General features: G+C 44.1%; 1 protein-coding gene across 8 annotated transcripts in view; it reads left to right on the top strand.

Annotated features, from left to right (window-relative positions):
- Window positions 1-329: 329 nt before the first annotated feature.
- The window catches only part of PAM (peptidylglycine alpha-amidating monooxygenase), a 273477-nt gene continuing 263383 nt past the window's right edge, over window positions 330-10423 (top strand). For 7 of the 8 annotated variants that reach the window (XM_074995279.1, XM_074995278.1, XM_074995277.1 and 4 more), the window contains exon 1: window positions 330-445. The gene's annotated coding sequence lies outside the window, so the exon portion shown is untranslated. Of the gene's footprint in view, window positions 446-8443; window positions 8510-10423 lie in introns of those variants that run through there. The other variant, XM_074995272.1, reaches the window with a different exon arrangement.

Here is a 10423-nt window from a genome sequence, read left to right as displayed (position 1 = left end):
TCCGCCGCTCGCCCCCACCCCTCGGCGCCTCACGCGCGAGCGCCGCCGGGCCCCACTCACAGCCCGGCGCGCGCACACGGGGCACCAGCCCCACAGCCCCGCGCGCGCACACGGTGCCCCCCAACATCGCACTGCACATCTGGGCGCGAGCGCGCGGACTGCACCCCCACATCCCGGCGCGCGCACACGGCGGCCCCCGCCCCGGAGTCTGTCCCGGCCCCAGCGGGCGGGTTCTCCGGGAAACGTGAGAAGCGGCTCGTCCGGACGCTCCAGCGGGCGGGCGGCTCAGGGCTCGGCGCTGAGGGGCGGGGCCGCGCGCGGGCGGGCGGCCGGGCGGCTCGGCCAGAGGCGGGGCGGGCTCCGCGTCACACTGGGGGAGGTGTCGGGCAAAGCTGTGGCCGCGGCCGGGAGGAGCCGTCAGCGCCGGAGCCGCCGCAGGCAGCGGGTGGGTGAGCGAGCGCGGGGCCGCGGCCGCGAGTTGTGTCGTTGCTGCCCGTCGCCGGGCAGCTGCCCCCTCCCGTCCCGTCCCGGCTGCCCGGACCAGCGCCCCCTGCCCAGCCCGGCCCCCGGCGGCGGCGAGCGGGCACCTGCCCCGGCCGCAACTTTTCGGGGCGCGGGGAGAGCGCGAGTCGCCCCCGCGGCTGCTGCGCTTCCCCCGGCCGCTGCGCTTCCAGCGGCCGGGGCTTCCCCCCGCCGCTTTCCGGGCCGAGGGTCCGTGGGGAGCGAGTCCCCCCGCCTCCGCCCCCCGGGATCCGGCGCCCTCCGCTCGTGCCGGCGGGGCGCGGGGGTGTCCCCGCAGAGCCAGTTGCGTGCGCCCCTGCTCACCTCGTTGCTTGGGAAGTCGCGCTGGGGACGCCTCGCACCCTTTCCTGCCTCGGGAGCGGCGGGGCCGCGCTGCTTGGCAAGTGGGAGCTCTCCTCCTCCTCCGGCAGCCTTGTTCCTCCCACCCTGCCCGGGGGCCGCTCCGGCTTCCCTCTGAGCAAAGTTTCCCGTACGGCTGCGCCCGTGCACACACGCGCACCGCTTCAGCGGGGCGGTAGCTCGACAACCCCCAGAGCGCTTGTCCTGCAGTGAGAGGACCAGGAGTCCCGAGCAGAGTCAGTTTCATTAAAGGTGCTGGGGCAGCTTTTTGAATTGCAGTTGTGGGTAGTGCCATTTGGTTTGCCACGGGCCCGGGTTTCATTCCCACACTTGGCCGTGTTTGAGATCGTTTGTGCTCAGACTCTTTTTTTGCACCTGCCCGCTGAGCAATGAAATGCAATTGGTTGTAGTCAGTTTCACTTTAAGCTACCCAGCACTACAGTGGTTTGGCTTCTGTCAGTACCGGAGGTTACTTGTGCCCGTGTGTTTTAAATCTGCATTCTTTATATGATTGACTAAGAAGTCAGCCATTCTGGTGTGAGTTTTTATGGAAGTTTGCTTTTGCACAAAATAAATGTTAGGCCAAAATGCAAATGGATACCATTCCTATGAAATTTTGCATCCAAAATGTTTTGGATGACGCTACAAATGAAGTGAGGACATGAAGATGCTCATCTGATAGATGAGTCACATATCCCTCTCCAGCAAACCACAGCATACATTTCAAATGTTAACCTACAATTTAACTGAATAATAAGCTAATTATCAAAGCTCCTTATTCAAAAAACTAAAACCACCCCCAAAAGCACATATACCTTGGGTATTCTGAATCCTTTCTTTTGCTGCTATAGAGCAAATAAGTCTCCACTATCCTTAAATCTCTTAGGCAGTTCTTTATGTGTCCTGAGATAGTAAGGTACTGCAAAAAAAAAGTAACACATTTTCAGTGGTCCCGGCTTTCAGAAGCCAAGTGATGACTCCCCAGAAATCTTAACCATCATGAGCACTTTTTTGGCCAATTTAGGCTTATTTAAAAACAAAACACAAAAATCCTGTCCAATAAGTTAAAATTCACTGTACAATATAAATATAAATGACTAGTCGTTTCACTGTGTTAACAGAATTAATCAACTAATTCCCAGATAACAAAATAAATTTAGAGCAGGGTAAGGGTTGAGATGATTAAAGAACCTAGCACCTTCCCTGGTCTAGTGCTCCCACCACAGAAGTTATGCCAGTGGTGAAAAAAATGAGCAATTTCTGAGAAAAGGATAATAATCAACCAAAAGGTGTGTATAACTTCTGTGTATTCCTTCTGCAACTAGGTCTGTGCAGAACTCATTAAATTCAGTACAGGTTTGTTCAGGGTTCCCAATTCACAGATCCACTTGCAAAACCAAGGCCTTAAATTCTATTTACTAGTCTGTTAAATTTGCTTAGTAAGCAAGGGTCTGAGCTCCTAATGAGGGGAGTGCCAGGAAGGGTTTAGTCGGACCCAACTCAATGCATTTCCAAGTTTGGAAGTGACTTCAGCATTCCCAGTGGCTGTTAAAGTGTTTAGATCAAAACAAAGTTTGATCTTGAGTAAGTGTCTACAGTTACCATGGTTTCAGTGAGTTGTACACATGTAAGTAAGAGCAAAACTTGGTCACTTATGGTTAGCATATTAACTCATTGTTAAGTATTGTTATGGTCATGGTGGACTGATTTAAATCAAGGCATTTTAAGTGATTAAATCACCAAGGGAAATATAATTGATGTAAATCAAATTTCCTACTGATATTACTTTGCACATTTCCTATGTTGCAAATGTGATTACTAAAATATGTTAATTTACAGCTCAGTACCACATTTTACTGTGAAGTAGACTTTGTGTAATTTTTTTAGTTAACTTGATTTTTATTGATTCAAGAAGTAGTACATAGTACTGGTTCAATCTCTCCAGTTCATCACTTTCTGGTCGGGCTTGATTTTCGTTAAGCAGATGGCCACTTATCATGGATGGGGCCAATTTTCCCATGGTCCGGTGAAGTTTGTTTACAGCGTCCAGTCCTGGCTTTCACTGTTCTGTGCTGTTATTTAGCATTAATTTACCACAAAATGTCTTCTAAGAGCCCTGAAAGCAGTGGAAGTGTTGGTAATGCTCCTAGACCATATTGACCCCTTGTGGTTTGGCAAATTCTCTGGTTTAGCACTGGTCAGGTCCCCAGGGTTGCAGACTAGAGAGGTTCAAACTCTATTCATTACATCTGTCAAGCTTCAGATGCAGCCGCCGTATGTTAGGAATGGCAAGAACCAAATCTCTCTCTCTCTCTCACACACAATAGATTAAACTAAATTTTAAATGTTACGTTTGAAATTGTGGCTATCTTCTGAGCTGTTGGTTGACATGTGTCCTTAAACTTTTTGAAAAAAATTCAAATGTTGTTTACACTAACAGACAAGTGCTCAGAACACTAAATATATGGTTTCCTTAAAATTTCTACGATTAATTCTCATTTTCCTCACGCACACTGTCATTTTGATTTATAGACTGAAAGGGGATATTGGTTTTCCTGACTTTTCATCCCTCTAATTTCTTAGATTTGTGTAAATAATATAAAACAATAAAAAATATTTTCCCTGTGCCTGCAAAGGAAGCTACTACTGTGAAAGGTTGGCTTAGCAACTGAAGGAACTGTGTTTCAAGTTGCCTGGCTAATGATTCCCAACAATTTGAGGAATGACTATTCCAAACATTATCAGTAAACATATACTGATTATATGGTTTCACTCCAGCCCTGAAATTTATTATGGCTGGCGTAACTGAAGAGTGATTTTGAGATGCCTATGCCAGGGCAGCATCACCTTCTTTGGAATTTAGGCATCTATCTTTTTGTCTGGGGGGTTGAGAAAATGAGACAGAGTTAATGTTTGATTCATTTGCTCCTTTGTTGCATGTAGTTTATCTTTCTGATGAGGTATTTATTTTGTCAATATCTCTTGAGTGGCTTCCAAATTTCAACACCATCAACAGTGAAGCAGTAATTTCTCTTAAGTTTGTTTAAGGCTATGGATAATAGGTTTCAGCACACAGAGCATATCCTCAACATTCCTTTTAAATCCAGTGTTAGATTCTTTGGATGAGACACTTCCATCTGTTTAAGCACAGGTTTTCTTCACAAGGTTGTATGAAAATAGGCCAATTGTTAATAAATTGTTCAAAACAACCAAAGTATTCCATAGGACATTTTGAGAAAGAATGAGTTTGGATCCTCCTGCTCTTTCCAGTGAAAAAGGAAAATGATTGCTATGGAAGTATTTTGTGACTTGAACAACGTTTTGTTTTATTCCAGAGAAGATGTACTTAAGTCTTTTGCTAAAAGATGCATTAAATGGGCATAGCAGCTGTATGTTAAGGGACATAATTCCATGTCTTCTAAGTGACAAAACTGTGCATGTAACAGTTGAAGTTTTGTTCAGTTTACTGCAGCTTTCACTGCCACTTATAAATATTCTGTTGTGTGGGTATTTCCCAATATATCTGTTGTTTCTGAAAGAGATGAAATGTCGTCTTTTGTCACACAGGCACGTGTACACGATGATCCAGTAATATTGCTCTGCCTATCAAGGCTTTAACTAGAAAATTACCTCTCAATGTTTCCTGCGTACTGATTAAGTTCCTTCACATACACTGCATCTAGCAACCTCCCACCTATCTGTGTTTTACTAGGTGGAATGTAGCCTGGTCATAAGGGCTCAAACATGTCAATGATGATACAAAAAAGAGAATTTGTGGCATACATGAACTGAGCAGTCTTTCCAGCTACAGTGGCTTGTTAGTCCTTAGTACAAACCTATCCATAGTGGTGGTTTTATTGAATGATTGAAATATTTTGCTTTTCACTCAGACTTTGTTGTCTGAAATATGTTTAATTGCAGCATTGCTGCTAAAAGTACCAATGGATGACTCTGAAGTTGTTAAAGATGGTCCCAGTCTCTTGCGGTTAAATGAGAACAACAAGAAGTCTTGTGGCACCTTATGAACTAACATATATTTTTGAGCATAAGCTTTCGTGGGCAAAGACCTGCTTCATCAGATGCATGAGTGGGGTGGGTAGTTTCAGAGGGTTCCCAGAAAAGGGGAGGGCCAGAGCTGACAAGTTCTATTCGGCAAGGTAGAAATGGCCCATTATCAATAGTAGGTATCAAAAGAGGAAAAAACAAGTCAGATCAGACAGGGGGTATGAGCCGTTGTCAGTGTCAGCTCTGGCCCTCTCTTTTTCTGGGACCCCATTCTTTAAATACCCCTCTGAAACCACCCTCCCAATCATGCATCTGATGAAGTTGGTCTTTGGCCACAAAAGTTTATGCTCCAAAATATCTGTTAGTCTATAAGGTGCCACAAGGCTTCTTGTTGTTCTTGAAGCTACAGACTAACACAGCTACCTCTCTGATACTTGTGATTAAATGGTCTCCTGAAACAAAATTCAGAAATGATTTTGAATAGTCTTTCTTCTCATCTCTTCTCACACTATTGTTCAATTAGTCATCTGTAATGTTTCAATGAGGATTGCAATCTGATTCCCAGTTAACAAAAAAGCTAAAATTCACTGTGCTTAGAGTGTTCTTAATTTTGGAATAAGCCCCATTGAGTTCACTGGCACTTGAGTTTTTTGAGAAAAGACACATAGGATGGAGTTCCCTTGGGAAAGCTGAAGTAAGCTGAAGTAAAATAGGGAATAGGTTTATAGCATCACTGTTATGGTCTGTGGCCATGATGTTCCAAAATAACAGGCATATAAAATAAAAGAATATAATATAAAATAAGAAAATGACACTCAGAGGAAACTGGAAACTCTAGATTTCTCTTACTGCAGCTTTCTGTATAGTATATTTGTGATAGATGCTATACTTAGTTAACTAAACAGGCCATAAGGACAAATTTAGCTAAACTTTTTTTTCCTCTAGGAACATCCAACATAACAAATAGCCTGTTAAATCACACATGCTAAAAGACATGAAGAGAGTCTTAAGGAATGATGCCTTGAAAAGTGAATTATTCCAGTTATTAACCACTTGATCCACATTGTTCTTCAGACTTCTCATATTATTTTCTTCCAGTGAGCAGTTTTCCTTACAACGTTTGATTTTTCCAATAAGGCCGCCATCATCTTCTTGCATGACTTATACTTGACACATTTTCCCCTTTTTACCCAAGGAATGAATTTCATTCCCAGAAAGGGTATGTCTTGCACCCAGAAGCCAGGCCAGTTTTTCTGTGGCAAAAGTGAATGGGGAATAAAAGAAGCTTGTGTGTGTTGAGTAGTGTCTTCCCTTTTTCTTTCCGTGTCACAGCACTGTTGCTTTCTGTGTTGCCTCCATGCTTCCCTATATATTGTCTCTCTGTCTTAACTAACTTTTATCCTGTGGTTGGCCCACATATGCACAGGAAAAAATAAATCCTGTCCAGCCAATATCTTTCATTGCACATCTTAATTTAGTATGCTGAGGAACAGAAATTGAAAGCCCAGAACTTTCAAGAAGCAAGATTTGGTTGGTTGGGGTCTAATCTATCCAGCCTTTCATTTTTATAAGATTGGAACTGTAGAGGTTGTATGCTTGTGAGAAACTTAATTCTAAATCTTATTTATAAATGCAAAATTAAATATTTTATTGATGACTTAAAATCTGATTTAAATAAAGTCACATTTTTTATTTTTTTTAAATAATTGATTTTTATCCATCCTGGACATGGCTCAAGAGGAAACAACAGGTTATAATCTTGCAGGTTGCTGTTCGGTGCAAGTAACTGAAAGGTAGCAAATCCAAAATTGTAGGTGAAGAAAATATTCTTTGCTAACACATAATTGGTCTGTGGAGTTCATTCTCTCAAAATGTCATTAGAACATGAATTTACAAAGATTCACAAATGGATTGGATGTTTGATATAGATAACGAAGATATCTACAGTTATAACTGTTAATGTAGACAAAACTTTGGGAGTGAGATAGAACTTCATGCTCTGTGGCTTAAATTTTCATTGAATATTTCGCAGAGCCTTGGGAGCTTCAAGGCTTCACACTTCTGCTGTGTGGATTTGCAAATATTTACCAAAACTCTGTTCTGGGCAGCTCCAGCTGAATTTACCACCTGATTTAAGCTAATATCTAAGTTTGAGAATGCCAAGTTTTGGAGAGAGAGGTGTGTTAGTCTGTTTTCTCAGAAACAAGATGGAATTCTGTGGCATCTCAAAGACTAACTCATTTATTTGGGCATAAGCTTTCATGGGTTGGAACCCACTTTGTCAGATGTATGATGGGGAAACCAGTTTGTAAGGGTATATACACATATGATGGGTGTACTACATTATTATGCAAAGGTCTGGTGCACACCAGGTCAATTCAATTAGTGTGGGCATGGGCCACTTCCAACAATTGGTGAGAGAGTGTGAATACCAAAAGAGGTTTCACTTTTTGTAGTGAACTAGCCATTCGCTGTTCCTATTCGGACCCAGTCTGTTACGGTTGAGATTACAAATGAATTCCAGTTACGCAGTTTTATGCAGCGGTCTGTTTTTGAAGATTTTATTCTGAAGTATGCCAAATTTCAAGTATGTTACTGAATGTCCAGAGAGATGAAGTTCTGTCCTACAAGTTTTTGAATATTACCATTCTTGACGTTTGATTTGTGTCTGTTTTATTCTTGTGTGTAGAGAAAGTCTGAATTGTCCAGTGTACATGGCAAAAGTGCATTGCTGGCACATGATGGACTATATCACATTAGTAGATCAGTAGGTGAATGAGTCTCTGATGGCGTGGCTGACGTGCTTGAATTCTGTGATGGTGTATGAGGACATATATATGCACAGAATTAGCAATGGGGTTTGTTGGAGGGATTGGCCCTGGGTTGGTATTTCTGTTATTTGGTGTGTAGATTCTGGTGAGTATTTGTTTCAGGTTGGGGGACCCTTTGTAATCAAGGACGGGCTTGCCTCCATAGGACTATGTGAGCAAGGGATCATCTTGCAGAGTAAGCTGTAGATCCTTGTTGATGTGTGGGAGAATGAGAGACTGTCCTTGTCCTCGCCCCCATCCCCCTGCATTTGGGGACCCTGACTAGGGAGGGTTGAGTCATAACAAGGGGATTCCAGGAAACAGGGTGTGGAGTCTGCATAATGAGTCCTGCAGTGGGTGCTCCTCTGCAGCTCCAGTACAGTACGCAGGATCTCAGTTTGCTCCCTGACAGCCATCAGGAGATCTGCTGAGTCCTCTTTCCTGTAGGCGGGCATGCTGTGGTGACACTGCAGATTGCTCTGTTGCCACTGCAGTGTACACTTTTGGTGAGCAGTGACTCTGGCTCTCTCCCTGTTAGCCTTCTCCAGCTTCTGCAGGATAAGGTCCTGTTTAGATCTCTTCTTTCTCATCATTGTAGCAAGCTTGTCCCCCCCACCATTAATGCTGCCTTCTGAAGATAGTGAAGGTCAATATTTAGATACAATTTTTATATTTAACACAAAGCTCTTATTCATAGAATGAATGGGTCTCTGTTTGACAATCACTGCAACTTTTGTTTTCAAAGGCCACTATGGGCTTCTTAAGAATGACAGTGAATCAACCTCTGCAGAACAGAAGCTAGTAGTTATCCAGAACATTTCATTGTGGACATGGTAAGATGTTGGCAGCTTACAAATGCAAGGCGGGGAGGAGGTTTGAAACAAAGACCTATAAACTGGACATGCCGGTGTCCAGGAACAGAGTCCCCAGAGCCTGGCAGCCACGTGAGAGTGGGGGGGCGGAGGGGCGCGGGCGCGGAGAGGAAAGGAGTCAGTCCAGCCAGCTGCATGGCAGGCTGGGAGGGTGTCATCCCTGTACAGCATGGGAAAAAACTTCCTTGGCAGCTCTTGGTGGCGGAAGGGGAGATATCTAGGAGATCCTGCCAGCTGTATGGAGGGGGGAGATGGAGAGCCCTCCAGCCACATGATGCAGTAGGGCAGTCTTGGTAAATTTAAATGGCCAGGGAGCAGTCTGAAAAACTCTAATCAAAATTCCTGTGCTGCTTCTAGGTTGCAAAAGGAGACGTCAGCCTCCTAGGAATAACAGAGAGTGAAAAAGAAAATATGTTCATACTGTATGAGAACAGGGCTGGAAAATTTTCCAGAACGCTGTGTGGTGCCATGATACCGGATTACTTATGATTGCCCAGCATGGCAGGGTGTGCTATTGTGGAAACGGCAATAAGTCAAGCCTCCCCAAAAATCTCATGTGAAAAATAAGAGTACCTGGTGGAGACCTTTATGGAGCTCTCCAAAAAGGATAATATTTCCCCAGGAATGTTAACAAGCTGTTCTAAGGGGCATAGATCTACCAGGCCTGCTGCAACCTGCTTGTAGCAGTTTAAAAAATGTGCTCCACAAAAGTAAACCTATACCTAAACCCAGCCACAATCTGCTTGTAGCATTCTAAAAAAATACTCACCAGAAGAGCCCTCTGCACCACTGCTGTACCCCGGAGCTTCATGAGTCGATGAGGAGACTGGCTTGAGGTTGAGGGTGACAAAGAGCTCTGGGCTGGCAGGATCAGTTTAATTGGGTGCTTGCTGATGACTTTTGGCGTCCTTCTCTTCATTGGCCTCTGTCTCATGCTTCCCCTTTTGCCTCCTGCTGGAGACCTGAATATGGCCTCCTGAAGAGCCCCATTTAAGATTGGGAAGTGGGGTTGGGTCCCTCCCAAGAATGGTGTCCAGCTGCTCATAGTATCAGTGCATTTGGGGAGATGATTGAGATTACCTGTTGGCATCTTGGACTTAATGATAGTTTTTCTGGAGCTCCTTTATTTTCACCCGGCATCAGTGAACATCCATGAGTAACCTTTTGTGATCATGCCCCAGAAAATCTTTTCATAAATCCCTGCATTTTGCTTGTTGACTTGCAGTCTGTTCAGCACTGATTCCTCACCCCAAACAGAACTGAGATCCAGGATCTGGTTATGGCTCCATACTGGAGCTCTCTTGGGATCCTGAGAACTCCAATTAGAGTAACCTGAATACTCATGATGGCAAGATGGCTAGATGCAGTGGCTAGATGTGATGGATAGCCCTTGAGGTGCACCTCTGAGGTGTGCTATCCACGCTGGTCAGAAAGACAAGGAATTCAAATTCCTGTGTTTCCTGTTATCTATTTCCTGTGCACCTGGAGAACAATAAAGATGAAAGCCACCAGAAGAGACTCCTGTGGGGGATTGTGGGATTCCTGTGAGACACCTCTCGAGGTCAATAAAATTGATTTAAAGAAATGTTGTTTCCAAACTACTGTTAATTCAACCTTAAATTTGAATTTGGCATTACACCACATTGGATAGTTGGTACAAGAATGTTGACCTTAGCTCGTGTTAAAATCAACCTGATAGTATTTTCAGTGACGACAGTCACACTGTAAAATTGAGCTAACTGCTATAAGTTCTGCTTAATGCTGTAGGGTAGACATAGCCATTAAGAGATGGTATTCTCTCTTAAAACATTACTTAGGAAATAGAGTGAAATCACTAATTTTATTCTAAAATTATAATTAGCACTACTATCCAAG

Source organism: Carettochelys insculpta, chromosome 5 (assembly GCF_033958435.1).
Source record: "Carettochelys insculpta isolate YL-2023 chromosome 5, ASM3395843v1, whole genome shotgun sequence".
Classification (NCBI taxonomy): domain Eukaryota; kingdom Metazoa; phylum Chordata; order Testudines; family Carettochelyidae; genus Carettochelys; species Carettochelys insculpta.
This window is presented reverse-complemented; position numbering and strand designations above follow the sequence as displayed.